Below are 10,161 nucleotides of genomic sequence, written 5' to 3'. Positions count from 1 at the left end.
TATTCTTGCCCAAGTGTAAGATAAGAATTCAAAGCAGGTGCATAAATACAGCACAAAAATGAGAGCAACATTTTTTATGGAGTGTGTACACATTCAGATGTGAGAGTGGGAAGCCCCATGAGGAGGGATGCCAGAGAGAGGGCTACTATCTATGTCTGTGAGGGGAGAGGGAGGGCTGTGCTAGCCTATAAGGAGAGAGCAAGCCAGCCCCCGACTCTGGTGGGCCCGTTTATGGAGTAGGAGGTGGTGCCTTAACTGAGGATGCAAAAGAGTTGGACCTAGGGCAGAGTTCAGTGGTCATGATGTCCTCTGGGAAAGTTTCCATGCGGGCTGCAAACGGAGCTCAGTGTACACGCGTCCATCATGCATTTTCGAGGTGCTGGAGTCAGGTGCATCATGGGAAAGCAGTTGTACTGGATTGGTATGTAAGGGGTGAAGTTAGGGTGCAGGGCTAGAGACAAACTGCAGAAAATCTTCCAGCTCATTGTTCCCTGACCCCTTGCCTAGCCACATATCAGTACCAATTTTTATAGAGAGCAGCCAAAGAGATTGAAAGGCTCAAGGAGAGGGGAAGGGTGGAAAGGTATTGGGAATAAAAAGGAATTAAATTTTTTCTTTCACAGTACAAATGCCTGTCATTTATATACTTGGCGCAAGTACTGCTGGATCTGTGAACTAGACAGTGTTGGTCCTTAATTATTGTGTTGCTCATAGCCCCACGGTCTGTTCAATCATGGGCAGCACCAGGCATGGAGTTAGGAAAATTCACCTACACTAGTATATGCACCTACACTAGTAGTATAACACTAGTTATACTACACTAGTAGTTATACTACACTAGTAGTATAACTAGTAGTATAACAGCAAGAAGCTGTTCGTACAGAATACAACAGAACAGCTTGTACAGAACCCAACCTGAGACAGCCAGCCTCTGTTAGCTTTAAAGAAGTAATTAATGGGGTCAATGCAATGGCACAGTGAGTTAATGCCCTGGCCTGAAGTGCTGGCACCCCATATGAGCACCGGTTTGAGTCCCAGCTGCTTCACTTCAGATCCAGCTCTCTGCTATGGCCTGGGAAAGCAGTAGAAGATGGCCCAAGTCCTTGGGCCCCTGCCCCCACGTGGGAGACCTGGAAGAAGCTCCTGGCTCCTGGCTTCGGATCCACGCAGCTCCGGCCGTTGTGGCCAGCTGGGGAGTGAACCTCTCTCTCTCTCTCTCTGCCTCTCCTCTTTATTTTGTAATTCTGACTTTCAAATAAAAAATATTTATTTATTTCTATCAAGGTATTGCCTTGACAGATTGGTGGAACATGCAGCTTTCCCAGCAACCAATGTAGCCTGAGCAGTTTATGTCTAAGCAGCCTAGGCAGAGACCTTGGAGAATCGAGGCAACCTTGGATAGAGGTGAAGTGCCACAGGCTCTGGACTCTTCTTCCTGAATCCGGAGCCCAACTCCATCACTTCCCAGTTGTGTGATGTGGGCAGGTCATTCATCCCTAACCCTCAGTTTCTCCATATGTGCAGCAGCTACCTTGAAACAGTTCTGAAGTTAACTAAGCCAGTGCACAGGAAGCATCACTACTTGGAACCACTCTAGCTATTGTGATGTTATATGCAAAGAATTTACTTTATTTAAGATAATACCTACAAAATGGTCTTTAAAAAGTGAATGTTGACAGGGCTGGTGCTGTGTCACAGTGGACTAAAGCTTCCACCTGTGGCACCGGCATCCCACATGGGGACCGGTTCCAGCTCTCTTGTATGGCCTGGGAAAGCAGTGGAAGATGGCTCAAGTGCTTGGGCCCCTGCATCCGTGTGGGAGATCCAGAAGAAGCTTCTGGCTCCTGGCTTCAGATCGGCTCAGCTCCAGCCATTGTGGCCATTTGAGGAGTGAACTAGCAGGTGGAGGACCTCTTTCTCTCTGTCTCACCCTCTGTCTGTCTGTAGCTCTACCTCTCAAATAAATAAATAAAATGAGGGGAAAAAAGGAATGCTATTGAAAAAAAGTAAATGTTAACATGACCTCAGGGACTGCTATTTTCCTCAGTGGTAGCATTATAAATCCTCTGAATGCCTAGCAGCATAGGCTCAAGGATATACGAAAGTTAAGGATCATGTAACTAATCCAGCTCTAGTCCCCTTTCCCCCCAGTACTCCTGAGAAATACCGTGGAGGTTCTCAACTTGCAGTTCTAGGGAGGAAATGGCCATGTAGAAGGGGGCAGAATGGGAAAGAAGGAGTGAGTGATACAGGCAGTAAATCCTCTCGGGAAATTCCGATGTTTTAGTTTTGTTGGTCTGTTTTTGTTTTGTTTTCCTTTAAGAACAAGAGACTTGGTCCTTCAAGAATTTAATTGATTTAAGATTCATGCATGTTAGAAGTTCAGTTTTTATTCAAGAGAATACACCATTTACTCATTCAAACGCTTGTTGATTCCCTGACTTATGTTAAATACTGTTCTTGGCCCTGGGGACCTATAAATCAAAAAAATTCGCAAAGTTTCTGCCCTCATTAGACTTCTAGTTGAGGGAAGACAGGTAAAGACAGATAAACTAAAAAGAAAACCACATGTTAGAATGTTATTGAGCGGACCGGCGCCACGGCTCACTAGGCTAATCCTCCGCCTTGCAGCGCCAGCACAGCGGGTTCTAGTCCCGGTCGGGGCGCCGGATTCTGTACCGGTTGCCCCTCTTCCAGGCCAGCTCTCCGCTGTGGCCTGGGAAGGCAGTGGAGGATGGCCCAAGTGCTTGGACCCTGCACCTCATGGGAGACCAGGATAAGTACCTGGCTCCTGCCATCGGATCAGCGCGGTGCATTGTCCACAGCGCGCAGGCCGCGGCGGCCATTGGAGGGTGAACCAGCGGCAAAGGAAGACCTTTCTCTCTGTCTCTCTCTCTCACTGTCCACTCTGCCTGTCAAAAAAAAAAAAAATGTTATTGAGCAAGGACTGACTTCCCAGGGTGCATAGAAGTCAGTATAACGTCACTGACTTATGAGAAATAAAGACTTTATTGTGAGGTAGATTAGCAAGGAAACAGGAGAGGAGGCTCAAATGCATCTCCCTGATGTGGGATCTGGGGCAGGTCTTATAGGTTGGGGAAGACAGGCTGGTATGCAGAAACGCTGGCAAGACATGTTCTGGTTGTGAAGCTCTCTGGTGAATGGACTTCTGGCTTCTAAAGGGGTTATGGTACTCGGGGGTCCTGTCACACTCTTGTCTCCTTGGTTCCACAGGGAGGAAGCATTGGTTCTGTGTGTTATTTAATGTTAAGGATTTCCTCCTCTGTGCTTGCCCAGATTATGCAACTCACCGATTGTGCTCTGTTGTGGCTGTTGGCCATCACCTGTATTAGGATCTTTGCCAACAAATAAACATTCCTCAGGTACTTCCTCCCCACTACCACCACCAGTATTTTCCAATTCACAGTGATTGAAATTTAATCTGTGTAACTTTCTGGATTCAGTTAGGACCAGACAGAAACAGTTTGCCTTGAAATGTATAGCTTTGGGCAATCTTAGACTAAATCTTGGCCTGAGAACCCTACAACCACCTAGCGTATACCTCAGACTTCTGGGTCTGTCCCAGCAGACCAGTGCCATTTTGTGCCATGGATACTTGTTTGGATCCAGAGGACGCCAAGGGCTCAGTTCAAGGGGTCTTCATTGACTAGCAGAGCCCCAAGCCACTGGTGTTGACAGCAGGACCCGTTTGAGGTGATTTTTGCAATTCTATGATAAGAAATGCAGTAGAGAAAAATAAGCAGAGTAAGATGGCTAGAGATATGGGATATAGTGTGGGGAGCAGCCCGGACTGGACTGAGTTACTGGAATTAAGACTTATTCTATGCATCTGCTCTCCCACAATATGGCGCTGGGAGAGAAGTAAACAGCTTCCGCACAGCTGCCTCCAGTTCAGCTAATAAACTGTAGGACTTGCTCCTGATTGGAGGAGAGCAGCGTACTCGGCGTGTGGGCAGCCGAGTTAGGATTGGCGGAGGAGGACTATAAAGGAGGAGAGAGACGGCATGCACCAGGAACATCTAAGAGGAACATCTAGCTGAAGGAACACCTGTGCAGCCCCCGAGAGAGACGGCCGGCGGTGTGCCGCTCCCCTGCGGAAGTGGGGAATGTGGCCAGGGGGAACTGCCCTTCCACAGAGGTGGAAGGGATAGTAGCCAACCCGGGAAGAACCAGCAGCAAACCCGGGGAGGGCCGAGCAGACGAAAGAACAGCGCAGGGTCCTGTGTCGTTCCTCCACGAAGAGGGGGAGCGACAATATAGTTTTATACAAGGTAATCAGAGAAAACTCCACTCTGAAGGTAGTACTTGAGCAGAGACCTGAAGACAACAAGTGTGTCCCGAGTCTACCTGGGGACGGAAGAACAGGTGGAAAGGATTCTCGGTGCAAATGCCCAGAAGCTAAAGAATACATAGTGATCTCTAGACAAAAAAGAAAAAGACAATGGTGTGGCCGGAGTTGAGAATGTAAATGGGGGAGGAGGTGTTGGAGGGTTAAGGACAAAGAAGGAATAAAATAGTTGCTTGGAAAACAGTTCAGCAACAAGATTAAATGTGATTAAAAACTAAATGAATGCCAAGGACAGTGAGTCTTGTGTTCTTATTAAACATGATTACAATGATGAGCAGGAAACCATTTTTCTGATGTTAGGTGATGCCAAAAAAGGAGGATTGAGAGGTAAAGTAGTCAGACCCGTTGGAGGCAAAGAAATAAACAAAAGGTCCAAGAGAACAAATAAGATAAGGATGTTTGATTTGCAAAAGGGTATAATGAGGGACATTCTAGAGTTGGATCATAAAGCAATGGAACTGCAAGTGTGACTGTGATGTGCAGCCTTGTCCTTCTTTTTCCAGCAATGCCTTGGTTTCCATGGAGCTCTTCTTCATCTCTGCAGGTTTGGTTTAGACTTCATGGGAATCTCTATCTGTATTTGCAACTTTCTTTACAAAATGCATGTGAGTTCTTTTCACTTTGTGTAATGAATCTCGGGGACTTTTTCTAGTTACCCAAGTTATCAGGAGTTGAAAGACATTGAGTTCTGAGAAATTATGAATTGAATCTATATAGTTTTTAAAGGCCTCTATTGTAAAGATGATAGGGATTTATTGAGGGGTTATTATTCTCAAATTGTTATCCTGAGAGCTCAAAAAATACTGTTGACTTTTTGCTTTCTTTTTTTTTTAAAGATTTTTTATTTATTTTCCTTGAAAGTCAGTTACATAGAAAGAGGAGAGGCAGAGAGAGAGAGAGAGAGAGAGAGGTCTTCCATCCGATGGTTCACTCCCCAGACGGCCACAATGGCCGGAGCTGCGCCGATCTGAAGCCAGGAGCCAGGAGCCTCCTCCAGGTCTCCCATGTGGGTGCAGGGGCCCAAGGACTTGGGCCATTTTCTACTGCTTTCCCAGGCCATAGCAGAGAGCTGGATTGGAAGAGGAGCAGCCGGGACTTGAACCGGCGCCCATATGGGATGCTGGTTCTTCAGGCCAAGGCGTTAACCCACTGTGCCACAGTGCCAGCCCCAACTTTTTGCTTTCTTAAATGGCAAATGTTTGTAATAAGCTTGTAACAGGGTTTATTCCTGTCATGCTATCAAAACTACCAAGAAAAAATGACTGTAGTATGTAGAATAATGGCCTCCCAATGAAGATCACGTGCTAATCTCTAGAACTTGTAATATTGCTACTTGGGGGCTGGCGCTGTGGAGCAGTAGGTGAATCCTTTGCCTGTGGCGCTGGCATCCCACATGGGCACCAGTTCTAGTCCCGGCTGCTCCTCTTCCAATCCAGCTCTCTGTTGTGGCCTGGAAAAGCAATAGAAGATGGCCCAAGTGCTTGGACCCTTGTACCCACATGGGAGAACTGGAAGAAACTCCTGGCTCCTGGCTTCGGATTAGCACAGCGCCGGCCATTGAGGCCATTTGTGGAGCGAACCAGTGGAAGGAAGACCTTTCTCTCTGTCTCTCTCTCCCTGTCTGTAACTCTACCTGTCAAATAAATATAATAAATCTTTAAAAAATATTGCTACTTAACTTGGCAAAAAGGAGTGGTAGCAGATGGAATTAAGTTGCTAATCAACTGAATGTGTCCTATGTTATCCAGGTGAACACCTGTCACCATAGGGGTTTTTTAAAGTTGGAAGAGAAAGGCAGATGAATGAACCTCAAAATGATGCCATATGAAAAACACTCAACTCTCCATTGCTGGTTTTGAAGATGGAAGGATGTCACAAACTAAGGGGTACAAACAAACTCTGCAAGTTAGAAAAACAAGAAAATTAAAATATTTCCCTAGAGTGGCTTGTCTCTTCAATGATTCATGAGTTGGTCCTCAGTGTGGCAATGTCAAGAGGTGGTGGAACCTTTAAGAGGTGGGGCCTTGTGGGATGTCATAAGGTCATTGGTGGAGCTGCCCTCAGAAGATATTAAAGTCATTCTCATGGGACCTCTGTTGTGCTTCCAGAGCAAGTTGTTATAACAGCGGGCTTGATGGGGTTGTGGCCCTGTGGGTTAAGCTGCCCTCTGCGATGCCCACATCCTGGCTGCTCCACTTCCGATACACCTCCCTGCTAATGCACATGGGAAAGCAGCAGAAGATGGCTCAAGTCCTCTGGTCCCTGTACCCACATGTGAGATTTGAAGTTCCAGGCTCCTGGTTACAACCCGGCCCACCCCTTGTAGTCATTTGGGGAGTGAAACAGCAGATGGAAGATCTTTCTCTCTCTCTCTCTGTCTCTCCCTCTCCCCCTGTAACTCTGCCTTTCAAATAAATACTTTTTTTTTTGTTTTTAAAACAAGCTTGACCCCTCCCCACCCTCTGGCTTCTTGTCTTGCCTTGTGCTCTTTCCTTGTCTGTGTGCCCATCAGAATGCCACCTGCCCTGGAAGGGACCAGGTGCCTCCCCTCCCCCTCTCCCTCTCCCTCTCCAGAGCCATGTTGTTCACACTTTCAGCCACCAGAACTTTGAACTAAATCACTCTCTTTACAAGTTACCCAACCTCAGATATTTTGCTAAAGCAACAGAAAATGAACTAAGATGTTTTCCTAGGGCCTCTAGAAAGGAATGAAGCCTGGCCAATTCCTTGATTTTTTTTTTTTTTTTTTTGCTCATTGACGCCCATTTTGACTTCTAGAACTGTAAGTTAATAAGTTTGTGCACACTACCAAGTTTGTGGTAATTTGTTACAGCAGTAACAGGAAACTAATATAGTGGTTAATCACATTGGCCTGACCACTTTTTACCAATTATCTTTTTGGCCTTCCTTCCTGAAGAAGGGAAATTGGCAAATTTGTTTCTCCTCCACCCACCAATGACTTATTTCAAGGACACGTTGGCCAACCAAATTCCCCTAGCGTCAGTGGGAGTAGGAATCATTTCATTCGCACCAAAGGGTAGGGGAGTGCCAGTTCAAAGCCATGAGCAAAGAAGGCACCACTTACTTGAGTCAATTGCAGAGAAGACGTTTGAAATTAGAAGGCTCTCAGAGGGATTCTTGATTGGGTTCAATGTACACCTGAGGGAATTTGTCAATATCGCAACTGTGTATCAACAGTGCTGCTTATGAAGAGTTCTCTGGTTATCAGATCCTGAACGCGGTATGTGATCAGCATGGGAACACATCTTGCTGGAGCTGTGAAAGCTGCTTTAATATGCAGTTGTGGTACAGTGTGCAAAGTTCTGGGCTTGGTGCCACAGTTTTAAAAATCTAACTGGTTGTGAAGTAGGCAGGCATACAGGTTAAAATTGATCAGATTTGTGAACTGGAAGACCACGCCCCTGTGTGACCTCATGCTCCTACCTGATGCCTTTGCCACACCGCTGTGTGGCCTCATTCCCCTACCTGGCCACACCGGGGTGCCCACCAGCCAATCAGGTTAATTAACCACTCCCCTTTGGAGTGGGTTAAAAGCCTAGGGCATAGTGTGCTCCAGGCTCTGCCCTGCTCTTCTTCCCTGGCCTCTTGCCAGGACAGGGCTTGCTGTAGCCCTGCGCCTCCAGGGCGCATGGCCTTCGGGCCATGTGCTCTAGGCTTCCTGGCCTAGATGCTCATCCACGTGGCTGGTTCCTGGTGCTCGGTATGAACCCCTATTCACTTCTCTCCCCTAAATAAAGCTCTCACTCTCTTATGCATCTTCCTTACTAAATAAAAGCTTAAAATGTACCATGCTGCCTCGTTTATCTGTGCCGGTATTTAGAATTCTTCTCTAAATATTAGGCAAGAACCCTCTCGGGCTTATTAATATTGGGGATTTAGTAATAAGCCCGTGGTGAAATCGTAAGGCACCCCAAATTCCAGTAGCACATGTGGCACCCCAGATAGCATTTCTATGGAACTTTAAGGGGCCACATTTCAGTGTAAATGTTAGGGGGTCTTTTCCGATTTCAGTTGAGCCTCTGCTAGTAAGGTGCATCATTCCGTATTTTACCTCATGTAAATTCTCCCAGTGCCCCTCCACTACATTAACAGTTTTCTGCTTGAGGAAACAGGTGCACAGAAACTAAAGAACTGGCTCAGTCCCCATTGCTATGGGACAGGGTGCTAGAACAGAAGCTCTACCCTGTCCTTCTCCAGACCTCTCCTTTCATGACACCCTAATGCTCCCCAGTGGCTATCAGCACCTACTTCCTTTTAAAAAAAATGATTTATTTATTAAAAGGCAGAGAGTTACAGAGAGGCAGAGGCAAAAAGAAGAGGTCTTTCATCTGCTAGTTCACTCCCAGATGGCTGCAATGGCCAGAGCTGTGCTGATCCAAAACCAGGAGCCAGGAGCTTCCTCCAGGTCTCCCACACAGGTTCAGGGGCCCAAGCACTTGGGTCATCTTTTACTGCTTTCCCAGGCCATAGCAGAGAGCTGGATCAGAAGTGGAGCAGCTAGGACTTGAACTGGCACCCATATGGGATGCTGGCACTGCAGGCAGGGGCTTTACCCACTATGCCACAGCACTGGCCCCAGAACCCATTTCTTATTGTTGTGGAAATTAAATGAGAACTGATACAAGAAATAGATCTCAAAAACAGTTATTTTTGTGTAGACTGAACAAGAGAATGGATAGCAATCAATTGCTCTTAGAAAACTGCCAAGAAAACATTTGTATGGATGCTTTAGTTACTGACTGAAGAGCAGAGACCAAGTCTAACCCAAATCCTAGTTCTTTTTGTCCTCCCTTAAAATATCCAAGGGAAAAAAATGCTGCCACTACAACTGTATGTTCCTAAATACGAAGATTAATATTTGGGTCTACATCAATGATTCTCAATGTGGAGGGGGTTTGCCCCCAGGGGAACCTTGCCAATGTTTGGAGAAAGTTTTGGTCATGACAAATTGCAGGCAGAGGAGGGGACTTACAGCTAGTGGGTAGAGGCCAGGGTTGCTATTCAAATTCTTATAGGCTATGTGACAACAACCTTCTACAACAAAGTTATCTGGCAATAAAATATCAGTCGTGCTGACACTGAAAAACTAAATGTATTGGTCCATTTTTCATTACTGCATGGAGACATCTAAGTCAGGCTAGCTTTAAGAAGAGAAGAGGTTTATTTAGCTCACAGTGCTGGAGATTCCAGGGCACGATGCTGGCATCAGCTCAGCTTTGATGAGAACCTCATGGCACATGGCAGAACTGTGTGCGAGAGGGAGAGATTGCATTGCAAAACAAGAGGCTGGAGAGGGGCTTGTGGATCAGCAGTGCTGTGATGACAACTTGTTCTTGCAATGCCCGGTAACCCCTTCCCAGCAGCTTCCCCGGTGACCTAAGGACTTCCCACAGACTCTGCCTTTCAGAGCTTTCACACCACCTCCCCAGATCACCATCCTGGTCCAGGGCCAAGTTTCCAACATATGAACCTTTGGGGGATAGCCAAACCATAACTCACATGCTATGTGTTTGAGAAGAAGAGGTTTTATTTGCATTCCTCATGTTGCCTGTTGTCCATAACTTATAATCAGCAGAAAATCCATGCTGCTGTTTGCATATAAATGAAGAAATAGAGTAAACAAGATTCATATGGTAACTCCTTTTTAAAGTAGTGTAAAAATGCTCCCAAGTTTGCCTCTGACAGAGACTTCTGGAAAGACGAGAGGAATTGGGGAACAGTTTTGATCATTTATGTAACTAGGTTAAAGGAGAGCGATTCAGCTCAAAGAA

At 46.2% G+C, this 10,161-nt stretch overlaps 1 long non-coding RNA gene across 1 annotated transcript; it reads left to right on the top strand.

The window, feature by feature from the left end:
• The first annotated feature begins 4,822 nt into the window (after positions 1–4,822).
• LOC127493232 (uncharacterized) lies at positions 4,823–6,310 on the top strand. Its single transcript, XR_007923346.1, has 2 exons — positions 4,823–4,974; positions 6,118–6,310. It is a non-coding gene; the product is annotated as an uncharacterized lncRNA (long non-coding RNA).
• The last annotated feature ends 3,851 nt before the right edge of the window (positions 6,311–10,161 follow it).

This window comes from Oryctolagus cuniculus, chromosome 5 (genome assembly GCF_964237555.1).
Source record: "Oryctolagus cuniculus chromosome 5, mOryCun1.1, whole genome shotgun sequence".
NCBI classification, from domain to species: Eukaryota; Metazoa; Chordata; class Mammalia; order Lagomorpha; family Leporidae; genus Oryctolagus; species Oryctolagus cuniculus.
The sequence above is the reverse complement of the archived record's forward strand: the minus strand, read 5'-3'. Positions and strand labels throughout refer to the sequence as shown.